Source organism: Adiantum capillus-veneris, chromosome 17 (assembly GCF_014529385.1).
Source record: "Adiantum capillus-veneris isolate H3 chromosome 17, ASM1452938v2, whole genome shotgun sequence".
NCBI lineage: Eukaryota > Viridiplantae > Streptophyta > Polypodiopsida > Polypodiales > Pteridaceae > Adiantum > Adiantum capillus-veneris.
The window spans coordinates 124,756,622-124,770,090 of record NC_140947.1 but is presented as its reverse complement, the minus strand read 5'-3'; positions in this window follow the sequence as shown (position 1 = coordinate 124,770,090).

Below are 13,469 nucleotides of genomic sequence, written 5' to 3'. Positions count from 1 at the left end.
GAAGTGAGACTGCACATATGACTTTTTCCATGGAAGCCTGTTTCCTGGTCAAGGTACGGAGGGGAAGAAATGTTATGTCTTCAAAATGTCCACAATTGGTCCACCATACGGTGTGGACCTGGTGAACCGAATGAGACAAGCGTGGATCCAGTTTGATCACACCATACGTGTTAACGAATGGGTGACTATGGCCTGTCATGACTATGATCCAAGGTACATGGCGCACATTAACAACTTTGTGGGTTTCCTTGACGCTCTCTAAAACAAATTGTTTGCAGCATGCAGGACCTTTTGACTATTGCAACTTGTGAAATGAAACAGGAAGACATGGAAACGCAATGTTTGTTTTGGGAGTGTCTCAATGATGTAATGATATCATGTGGGTGTGACATAGCTAATTTCTTTGGCTTCATGGTGGATGAAGCTCAAGCAAATTGGAATGCAGTTCGAATTGTTTTTAATGGTGGTGACAAGATCAATACAATGAGCGGTCGAGAGCGTTCTTGTCTTTTCCATTGGAAGCAAAGCTTGAATCAACACACAATGAAGTATGTGGCACAAGCTTCTCAACACACACACAAAGAAATATGTGAGAAGTGGAGAAAAGCACCAACAAAAGAGGCTTGTCTGATACGCCAATGGTGGCGTAACGGTCATTGCATAGACCGTAACATTCCATACATGGATTCATGGATTAGTTGGTGGGAAATTTGTATTGCACATTGGGGTGGCATTATGACGTGCGTAGAAATTAGCTCTGATGGACCAAACACTCCACGCACAAACCTTGCGGAGAGCAAGCATACAGCTGGCTAGCAGGGGAGGGTTTTCGTAAACGCATTTCATTATATGATGCATGTACAACCGACCTTGCAAATTCCATCTTACAGAGCACAAAGGCCATTTCATACAGCCACGGAAAACACATTGGGAAGGGTCCATCAATACAAAATCTTGTGCAACGCCATGAAAAATGTCCCAGCCAAGTGATAAGAGTAGTAAATGAGGCTACTGAGGGCACTCCAATGTATAAACAACCAACTCCATTGACAGGAGATAAGGAGACATCAAGGCAAAAACGCAAGCCAAATGAGGTTATCAATGTGGAAGATGATGCATCGCATAGGCCTGAGTACAAATACGTCACCAAAGATCGCAAGAAGTGTGGAAGACCACGTAAGATCAACTTTGAAGAAGAAGGGATATCACAAACCCCAAAACGAAGTATACGTTTGGGTGGGCAGTATATAGTTGAGCGCAACAAAGTATAGGTTCGGGTGTGCAGTATATAGTTGAGCGCAAGGTCGATGAGGCAATGTAGGCCATACGCCAAACTCCACAAGGTAGTAGAGTCACATGTAGCGGCGCGCCAAGACGAGGACAAAGGTGTGGATGCAGTATTGCAGGTTCTAGCCTTGGTATACCGGCCCCATCTTTTGAAGGATATCAAAAGCATCCGAATGGTGTGGTGCGTCAGTGGTTTTGGTTTTGTCCGGATCATGTCTTGCATTGCCATATTGTAGACCAAAACATTGAACCGCAGCCTCAGCATCCACCACACACTTGGCCTGTGCATGTGGGCACCAACCTATCTGAGGATGAGGTGCAAATATTGCATGAAGGGGGGTTTCAAGTGGAGCTCACAAAAGAAGGAATATCTAATGTAACGCCGGTCGTTCCTGCACAAAATGTGACCAACTCTCCTTTCAAGTCAAAAGACACTCCTGAAGGCGGTGCACGAGCCATAATGCGAGATGGTGTGCGTGTATCGTATCGGACTTCCATTTTCGAGGACACTGCTCGCAAGATCAGTTTGGCACTAGCGCTGAGAGCCAAGGTTGTAGAAGAGATATATGCAACAGATGGTGTTAATGAGGCTTCAAAGTAGAGACCAAAAGTGAAGATGGTCATGTCGGGCTTTACAAAGTTTGTATTTGCAACCAGCCATCGTGCACATGTCCAGACTTCATGGAACGGGTGTCAAAGAAAAAACCATATCTTGCATGTAAACATTTGTATTTTATTTATCTGCGTGTGCTAGGGTTAAGCCAAAATGAAACATGTTTATCCATCAACCAATTCTGACAGATGCTGATATCTTCAAGGCACTGAGCCGAAGCCGGCGGACCTATCCAGCATGGATGCATAGCATTTGTCGTTTCTCACTTTTTGTTTGTATGCTTCACAAAATGGATAACTCTACTAGTTTCTAATTTTATCTTATGATAGCCACATTTTGGTAGACTGATTTGAAGTTTTTTTCAAATTTGGAAAATGGTTGTTTATTTGTCAAGTCATGAATAAAGTAATATAATATTTGCACAATGGCTATAAACTACCATTGCTTGAATTATTTTTGTGAAAGTGTCCAGTAGCTTCCGTAGCACACCTCTATTACTTTTCACGATGTCCGATGATATTGAGAATAAAATCAAGTCTACGTGGGATGCCATGGAAGCCAATCCCATTGGAGAGGCGTTGTATGGAGCCGACTGGTTTAGGGTGTTAAGTATGGAGCTTGATTTACCCCTTGTAATTTTGTGTGGTAAAAATGCACATTTGTAAGGCCCCATTATGAGGAGAAGCCATCATGCGTGAAGGAAAATCACTCGCCAGAATATTCCTTTTCGTCGAAATATTATGGCCAGACAGCGGCCTGAAAGTGGTTGGAAATCGACCAGTTGGTAGGCTGGTTAGCCGGTGGCCGAATTCAAAAGCGGACTTGTCTTCTCAAGGGCGGCCACACATGGGCAGATTGGAGGGTCCGATTTGGACTTATCTACACAAAGGTGGCTACACATGACTGCCTCTCATGAGAGAGGGCAACCCTTTTGGCCTATAAAAGGAGGCCATTTCTACACACATTTCATAGTGTGAAGTTGATGCAACAAGGTGAGTGTGAGGTGGTGAGAGTGAAGCAAGGTGGGAGCTCCATTAAGGGTATAATCACTTTGTAAACTACTTCTTGTTTTGAAGTACTAAAGCCATTGAGTGAGTGCTTTCTCATGGACGTAGCTCACATTGGGTGAACCACGTATATCGTATGTACTCTCTCTCTCTCTCTACTCTATAATCTCTTGTGTGTGAAATCTATCTCTCTTCATTAAGTAATGTACTCAAATATCTATTTAGCTACGTCATATTTCCCAACATAGGGAGGCTCTAAAGGCAACAGTCAATGTGTATCGCCTCTATCATTGCCGTACGGAACTCAATATGCGGACCTTACTCAGCTTGAACAAGAAGGGACAATTCGCTTTCTCTTGTTGGAAGAAGATTGGACTCATCACAGAGGAGGATGACGAGGAAATGACACAGCAGCTAGGGAACGTGGTGAATCTTCTTTTGCCACTGAAGGAAACACATCTACTCCTAAAACCGCGCCTTCCAGAAGATGAACGCTTCTTGCCTATGTAATGCAAGTGCAATAAAATGGAACTTTCAATTATTAATGGATGTTTTTGTTTTAAGTACCCTTGTCTCTGTTGTTTTTGAAACAATTTGTTTAGCTTCCATATCTTTGTCTATGTCTCAACCTCCCTAATACCTCTCTCTCTCTCTCTCTCTCTCTTAGAGAGAGAGATAGAGATATTGTTAACCCTCACGGCTCAAGGAGACCCTATCACCTACGAGACGGACGTTGTAACCTACGGTGGACATTGTATTATTTATTTGGTAGAGTCACGTACTGGGCTTGTCGGTCCAATAGGAAAAGGGTAAGAGTGATCGCTGATGACAGGCGCACTCTAACTGGGACATTCAAGGGATTAGTTGGCTAAGCATGGGCGCCCAAGTGTGAATGGGGGGAGCTCATATAAAAGCCAACTAAACCTAAAATTCACGTATTCTCTCATTTGTGCAATAGAAGAGTGCTCTTGCTCCATCTCCATCTCCATCTTCTTCTTCTTCACCTCCTTGTGTGTGTGTGTGTATGTGTGTGTGTGTGTGTGTGTGTGTGTGTGTGTGTGAGAGAGAGAGAGAGAGAGAGAGAGAGAGAGAGAGAGAGAGAGAGAGAGAGAGAGAGAGCGATCGAGCATTGCGGCAGCACGACGGCGGTGAAGCGGTTGAGAGCGACGTAGCGGCGTCTCCTTCTTCTTCGCGGCGAGGAATCCTCCACGGCAGGAGCATAGAGCGGTGAGTGACACACCATTGCCCTCTTTTGAGCTTACTAGTTAAGCTAGTTGTGTGCTTGGAGCCATCTATGGGTCGCACACAGTGTTAGGCAAGCCCCTTGCTTCGACAATGCGGCAAGGAGCGCACATTTTTGGCGCCGCTGCCGGGGAATCTCCCTGCACTAAGCCCAAGAGGCACTTTGTGCTTCTCCTATGAGTTGTTTGTAGTAGGAAAGAAGAGGAAGAGGAAGAGGAATGAGTTATTTTTCTGCAAGTTGTTAATTTCTGTATTGTCTACAAGTTCTGTGATTTCTGCATAATGTTGTGTTTTCTGTTTGCACATAGTCTTTGCACAATTAGTAGTCGTTAGCTTGTTCGCAGTGAATGAATAAGTAGGAAGGCAGTTAGCAATTTCTGTTTGCACACAGTCTGTACACAGTTTTCTGTCAAGGTTTGCGTGCACACAGTCTTTGCACAGTAAGGTAGTGAGAGAGGAAGTAGGTGGACAGTTAGCCCACTGTCAGTAAGCAGTTAGCAGAGTGGTTAACAGATTAGTTAGTAGATTAGCTAGTGGTTAGCAGCACTGTTAGTAAGTAGATAAGGTAGTGAGCTGTCTGTGAGCTATTGACAAAGAGGTTAGGTAGGTGTTGACAGTGTGTGTGGCCAAGAAAGGGTCACCTAAACCACGCGCGATCGTCGCCTCAAAAAAAAAAAAAAAAACCGAAAATATTTAAGCGTGAGTGACTGGGGGGCTACACTAAAATTTTGATCGGGATCGGGAGCCCAAGCCCAAGCCCAGGCCTCAGTCCTCAGTCTTATGATATATACTATACTTATATATATACCCTACCCCCTCAAGAGGGAATGAGAGCATGTGGGGCAAGTCCTCCACTCTCCTCCCTTCTCTTCCCACTTGCACCCTTAGACTTTCTAATTTGGGCCTAGTTCCCTACTAGAAATTGATGGTTTTAGGGATTTCGAGGGCATAAAGTGACCAAACGGAGGGCTGTAAAGCACGACACGTCCCTCTGACTGAGACGCTCGTTTTGAGCTATCATACGTTCTATTCTATAGCTGAGTCAAAAAAAAGGACCAGAAAAAAAGAAAAAAAGAAAAAGAAAAGACTTGGGTTGCAAAACACAAAAAAATACTAGGTGAGCAGCCTTCACGGGCACTCACTGACACTTCTAGGGGATCCAAGTCATATGAACCTACGCTCTGGACGAGTGTTAGAGCATGAGCTCTGGACGAGTGTTAGAGCATGAGCATATTGGTAGTGCCTCCATTTACGCGGGCACCCATTATTCCTCCACCCTAGGTTCTGGACCTTCGGCCGGGACTCAAGGTATCGCGAACCAAGATCCTCATATCGCGTCTAGTGATTCTTCCTCTGACTACGAAGTCATGGAGGGGTATCCTACACCAAACCCTGATAGTTCAAGTCAAGACATGCATGCCATGGGCCCACGGCCCGGGTCCAGCGTGTTTAGCCGCTTAAAAGAGGCCCTTAGTAGAGCTACTCACTCCGAACATGCGGTTAATGAAATAAATGAAGGGAGTGGGGAAGTAAATTCGTCATTCATGCCTAAAATAGACCCTATGCTTCTTGAGAGTGTGCATGTGAATGTTCCATCCACTGCACCTCCTGATCCTTTAGGACTATCTCTCTTTGAGGTTCTACTACTCGATGGTAGGAGTCTTGCCGAAGTGCAAGAGATCAAACGCTATATGCAAGCAACAAGGGAGAGGGAAATTGAGAACCTACGAAGGCTAGAACAAAGTAGAGCCCTGAAAGTAAAGGCTCCTATGACAACAATCATGCCAGCTGAGCAACCGAGTGCTCCCAAGGTAGCAGTCACGGAGGGGCAAGCGATGGGGAGCAATAATGCTTCCACTTCGAGGGAAACGTCCAGCACGCCAGGCCTAGATGGGATATTCCTAAACGAAAATTGGGAGTATGACCTACAAGCAGAAGCTTTAACTGATCGGTACACAAGACACACCTATCATGTGGGTTGGTTAGATGTTTTACAATCCACATCGGGTGCTACTAGCATAGATGAGCAACAACAGAAAGTCTGTGATGTCCTCCATAGGATTGTCGAGTTAGAAAGACAAAACACAGGGATCAACATGCCTTCAACATGCCTAATGAGATTCTTGGATACGGGAAAGGCCACCCAACCAACCCTATCACAAATGGAGACTCCCTCAGTGAGCCCCATTGATCCTCCATATGTTGTTTCGCTAGGAGCCTCAGTACAATCTAAGCCCACAAGTGGCAGCTTTACCTTCCCAGATCTAGCTCATCTTTCTCTTAATGATACTACGGCTACCATGCATATCCCAGTGGTGAGCGTGACAAGAAGTACACCATGGAGTTCATTTGTTAACACTGCGCGGATGCCTAGTAGCCCAGTGCCCCCAACTATACCTACATGTATGTATCAATCGTGTGCACGTGTCGTACCTCAGCCTCATGTAGCTCCTACACCTTCGATTATTCCAAGAGCTTACAATCCACAATGGCATTATCCAAGCTCTTATACAAGTGGAGTCATGCCATTTAATAATAACATGCCATATCAGGCACCCCCATGCCTAGGGCCATGCATGTAAACTTTGGACCACCGTCTGGTACACCACCATACGAAATATGGGACCCAAGAGCCGCGCGTAGGCCAAGGCCAAGGCCAACTCCCATCTCACATGTGGTTCCGGGAGCACATACACCCATTATACCTGCTCAAATAGGAGATTTGCTCAAACTATCGGTCGCTCTATTGCGGAAAACATGCGTAGTGCACCTGATAGAGAGCCTAGGAGCAAGGCAGTTCAAGTAGCTAAGCTCACACAGAAATTTAGTGGAGATGGAGATGCTAGAAAGCATATGGAAGTCTTTGAACATGTGTGCGATTCCTTGGAAGAGCACAATGAGCTACATAAGTGTAAGGCTTTGAGTTTGACTCTAAGCGGAAAGGATGGAGATTGGTATAGAACCTTAAGAGTAGAAGAGAAAACGATCTACTCTACTCTTAGGAGACTGTTCTTAAAAGAATACATACGAGAGGGAGTACTTTGGGGTGTAGCCTCTCAGCTCCAGAAAGCCCAATGAGAAGAAGGTGAATCCATGAGAGACTTCATTAGTCGCCTAAAGAATTTGAATTCTCGATGCAATCCAAACGAGCGATTCAACAACAACCAATTGCTCGATAGATTCATTAGGGGACTACGACAGAAAGTATTTATAATGGCCTAGTCATTAGAGGTATCACTACTTGGGAAGCAGCCACCATGAATGCAATCCAATTGGAGGATAATTTAATGATTGCAGGAGAAAGAGTGTCCGCCGAGCCGAAGTCTAGTAGCTCGCAAGCGTCAGGGCATGAGCCAATGAAGATAAAGCCAATCGTGAAAGAGCAAACAATATCTAAGATGACTTTGGCAGATCTCACCAAGGCTATCCAAGAAAGCCTTAGGGGTAATCGTGCTCCACAAAACACTCATATGTATCCAAGAAGGGAGCAACAATGGTGCTCAATTTACTTGGGCCCACATACTACAAGTGAATGCTCTACTTTCAGAGTAAAGTTTAACGGGACTTGTAACGCGTGTGGTAGGTATGGCCATCAAGCGAAGGATTGCCTAATGCTTAAACGCATCATGGAAAATAGACCGCCTATAGCTTGGACAGACTCACCTCGAGTTCCTGCATTGATGCCTACCCCACCCATGGAGCAACAGTTGCCATTACAGCACATGGTCCCTAGAACCCAAAATGTGGTCCAAACCACACCGTTGCCACCTCCAATGCTAGGACCGCAACCCCCTCATCCAAGAGTTACACCTATGAACCAAATAGGTTGCGAGTCATCTAGTACTTATGTAGATTGCGAAGAGGACATAAACTCTAGTATCACCTATGGAGTCGACATGCTTGAGGAGTGTCCCATGTACTATATGGAAGACCATTGGGGACAAATCAAACCGGTATATCAAGCTACTGCGCTAGTAGCAAGAGGCCAAAACATTAATAGTTTTGCCAGGAGACCACCTCTTCAGTGCTACGAATGTGGTGGACCACATCGAGTAGCTGAGTGCCCCATTAGAATGCAAAAGAATGCTGCACTAATGCAAACAAGTCAAGGGAGTGAATTGGCAATGCCAATACTCACTTGTAATCATTGTGGCATAGATCATTTGATCGCACAGTGTCCTAAAAATCCAAACGCACCAAAAATCACACCATTGATCTTAAAAGAGATTTTTGATGGGACACCACCAACTATAAACATAGCGCCAGTGAATGCACTCACACGATCGATGCTCCAAAATCAAAATTACATCCTCGAAGAGAGAGATGCTGCATCCATTGGCCGAGCGAGAAAGAAGAAAACACGAAGAAAGAAATCCCTTAATGCCTATAGCTCAAAACCTAGTTCAAAGACTAACATAGGGACAGGAGAGGATCCCGTGTATATGAATGACCCTGAGGATGACTCAGATTCGATAGAGACCACGGAGACCAAAACTGTTACTACAAAGGAAAAAGCCAGTGAGGAGGATCACGAGAGGGAATTACGACGAACACCAACAGAGTATTCAAAGTTAAACCACCCAGTTGCGAACCCCCAAGATAAGCCACGAGAGACAAAAAATGAGGATTGCAAGAGAAAGATTGGAACCTATCCAAACCCAATAGTGGAAATTGAACGAGTCCAACAACTGAGGGGTTTGGTGGAAGAAACTCAACGAACATTAGAACCTGAACCCAAACATATCCAGATGTCGGACACAGTGTTTCCCACACAAGTTCAACCTCACAAGAACTACAGGCCGTTAGCTATACCCAGTATCATTCGGGAAGAGAGTGAGGGTAGGACATCTCAAAGTGGACACACACCTTTCCTACTAGAGAGAATGTTTGGTGAGGGAATGCCCGACCCCCTTGAGGAAGTGGAGATTCCATCTTCACCATTCTCTTGTCAGGGTCCTACGTCCCACAAGATGCCATTAAATGTTTTCAAATTGATGGATTTCATGTCTTCAGAAGTTAGAACCACCATCATGTCCAAACTATATAAAGACCCCAAGCTAGTCTCAGCTCTTCGAGCCTTCCTCAATGGAGAATTACAGGCCAGATTACCACAGTTTGCACATATGAACAAACCTGACTCGGTAATGAATGATGAGGAACATTTAGCACCACCATCTGACCTAGTGGGACATGAATCTGTAATTGAAGTACCCGTTAACAAGTTGGGGCAATACTTTGAAGGTGATGAATCTAATGCTACTCTACCAATCACTACTAAAGGATTAACTGTAAAGGGGGTCCTTGACGGTGGTGCGGGAGTCAGCATGGTGACAAAGAGTTGTTGGGAGTCTATGGGGAGACCTCACCTTGAAGCCACAAGCGTAGTGGTAAAAATGGCTAATGGATCTATTGTTACGCCTATTGGAATGCTAAAGGATCTCAGTATCAAGGTCTTGGGACACAAGGTAAGGTAGACTTTCATTGTTATGGATTTTTCCAAGCATCCTATGTCATTTGAGATGATCTTAGGGCGTCCATTCATGAGGGAAGCAAAAATGGTGCATGACTGGTCCAAAAACCACGTCTACTTACAGTTCCAAGACTCTGTCATTCGAGTTGATCTTTTAAGTGGTCGAACGCATCCTCTAGGAAATAAATTCATCATTGATAATCGATCAGACACAACAATTCACTCAGCTCCATTACAATATTGTTACACATGTAACGAAGACACGGATATTGGGGAGAACTCTCCTTATATGGATATCCTACCCGGAATGGCTGAGTCAGACAATGTCGATTGGGTGCACCTAGCGGCAAGTATAGATACATGGGGAGCTAGAGGAACAACCTGGGTAACACCAGATGGGGAAGAGATACCACACATTGCACCAGTAAACATGTTAGGTGTAGCGCATGTAACATCCGATGATAAGAAAGAGGCACACCTACCTGAGAGTGAAACTGATGATTCCTCAAAGGCTTCAGGCCAATACACATCAGAAACGGAATCTCAGGGAGAAATGGATTCAGAACTTGAAGAAACATCGAGTGAACCAAGTATAGAAACTGAACACTCAAGGCCTAGTACGACCATCTATGGTAATTTATATGAGAGTGAAGAAGGTACAAGCGAAGACCTATCAGGCGAGTCGAGTTCAAACATTTACCAAAATCAAAACCTTAACAAGAAACAAAGGTCATATAAGAGACGACAATATCGAGAAAATGTGAGAGCTAGGATAAACAAGGAAAGATCTAATGCAGAATGGCTTAGCTATCTAGGGGCATGTGATTCTCATCGAAAGCTAGTAGACAATTGGGCTGAACATCTCCAGAGTGTCATGTGGCGCAGCCCGCGACCCATTGACCTCGCTCAATTGGAGGTTACAGAGCCGAAATTGAGTCGAACTATAAGAAGACGTCAAAACAGAGAGTTAGCACAACAACAAAAGGAGGCAGAACTAAAAGAAAGGTCTCCGTCAGGACAAGAGCCTGCTGACTTACATACAGCTCCTGAACATTTTAAATCTTATACCACGGGGGAGTGAAAGGTTGTGTATGCCAAAGCCCAACGAATACCTACCAATGGAAGTAGTGGAGTTTATGATGGTCCAGCGGTAGTTAAAGAGATAGAATTAGCAGAACCAGGTGAGGAGTTTAAACCAGTCTTTATTGCTCAAGACCGTACCGAAACTGAAGAGGCTGTACTTAAGGAGCTCCTCAAGGAATACAAGGATATCTTTGCTTGGACATATCATGACATGAAGGGCGTTCCACCTTCTGTGGTGCAACATACAATTCCCATGATCAACACTGCTAAACCCGTCCAACAACGACCCTATCCAATGAATCCTAAGTACGCCAAAATTGTACAAGAGGAGATTGAAAAACTTATCCAATGTGGATTCATATACCCTATTGAGCACTCAGAATGGGTTTCTCCAATAGTAATTGTGCCAAAAAAGAATGGGAAACTAAGAGTGTGCGTGGACCTCAAGAAAGTTAATGCAGCCACTAGGAGAGATCATTATCCCTTGCCATATTCAGAACATGTGCTTGAAAGAGTTGCGGGCAAGGAAGCTTATAGCTTTTTAGATGGGTACTCTGGTTACAATCAAATCACAATTGCATTAGAGGACCAAGCTAAAACGGCTTTTATCACAGAGTTTGGAGTGTTTGCATTTCGTGTTATGGCTTTTGGCTTAACGAATGCCCCTGCTACATTCCAACGATTAAGAAACACTGCGTTTAAAGAATTTATAAGGGAGTTTTGTGAAGCTTTCCTAGACGACCTTTGTGTTTATTCTTCTTGGGAGAAGCATTTGTTATATCTACGAAAAATATTTGAAAGGTGTAGATTTTATCGCATCTCATTGAACCCTTTCAAATGCCAATTTTGGGTTAAGCATGGAGTCATTCTAGGGCATATAGTGTCCAAGAACGGGATATCCACAAATGAGAGTAAGATTAAAGCCATTGCCGATTTGCCACCACCTACTAACTATAAAGGAGTTCAAATATTTATGGGCCATGTTGGTTATTATCGAAGGTTTATTTTAAACTTTGCCGAGATAGCGTGTCCATTGTAAAAGCTTCTTATCGAGTTTCACTGGACGGAAGAATGTCATCAATCTTATGAGTTATTAAAGAAGGCCTTAACAAGTGCTCCAATCTTGCGAACACCTGATTGGAATGTACCTTTTCATGTGCATATTGATGCATCAAACTTTGCTATTGGGTGTGTTCTAACTCAACTAGGAGAACATAAATTGGACTACCCTATTAGCTTTGCAAGTCGCCAATCAAATGATGCCGAGATGAACTACACTACTACAGAGCGCGAAGGTCTAGCTATGATTTACGCAGTAAAGAAATTTCGCTATTACCTTCTTGCTACCAAGTTTGTGTTTTATGTTGATCATCAAGCATTGCTATATTTGGTAAACAAGCCGTGTTCCACAGATCGAATTACACGATGGTTGTTAATTCTTCTTGAGTTTGACTTCACCGTTGTTGTGAGGCCTGCGAGGAAACATGTCATGGCGGATCATTTATCTCTTATCCCTAATGGCGAAGCTCCTACGGGGGTTGATGATGAATTGCCTGATACTCCTTTGTTCATTGTTGAGACAATGCCTGAATGGAGTGAAAAGATTGTTAACTTCTTAGTTAATGGTTTTCCACCCAAAGAGCTGCGAAAAGATATAGCTCGAAAATTAATCAAGGAATGCGAACCCTATTTCTTACTGGCGGGAACTCTCTATAAGAGAGGAAAAGATGATGTTCTTAGACGCTGTGCCCGCGAGGATGAGTATTTATATATTCTACAAGAGGCACACATGGGCGTAGCTGGTGGTCACTTTTCAGGAAAGTTGACTGCCCGAAAGATCTTACAGTCAGGCTATTGGTGGCTCACTCTGTTTAAGGATGCATCACTTTTTGCAAAGGGATGTGATGAATGCCAACACTTCAAGAAGCCACAAAGAAGTGATAGGATGCCTCTACATCCCATCAAGGTAACCCAACCATTTGAAAAGTGGGGCTTAGACTTTGTAGGACCGATTAGTCCGGTTGCACGTAACACGCAATCACAATATATCATTGTGGCTACCGACTATGTAACCAAATGGGCTGAAGCAAAAGCAACACAAAAGGCGGATGCAAAAACAACAGCTAAGTTCCTCTTTGAGAACATTATCACACGTTTTGGATGCCCCTTTGAACTTGTGAGTGACAATGGAACTCATTTTATAAATGAAGTAATAAAAGAACTCACATCAAATTTCATGATATCTCACCACAAGTCTACACCCTATTATCCCAAGCAAATGGCCAAGCTGAGAGTACAAACAAAACTCTCATCTCCATTTTGACAAAGACAGTTGAGGCTCATCGCACTGATTGGGACCTAAAGCTTACATCAGCTTTATGGGCTTATCGTACTGCGTATAAAGTTGCTATTAATTGCACACCGTTTAAGATGGTGTATGGCAAAGAAGCAGTTATGCCATGGGATTTTGTCATTCCTAGTCTTCGAGTAGCTTCTCAAGAATGTTGGGATGGTAACCCCTTAGTGGAGCGATTATATATCCTGGAAAGGCTAGATGAAGAGAGGCAATTAGCTGTGCGAAATGCTCTAGTGGAGAAGGATAGGAGAAAGAAGTGGTTTGATAGCCATTTAAAGGATAAAGACATCAAGGTTGGTGATAAAGTTCTTATGTACGGGGTACGTAATGAAAAGAAGAAATTGAAATACGTTGGTAAGGGACCATATTGAGTGTGTGAAATTACCCCGCAAGGTACCATTCGTGTGGAGA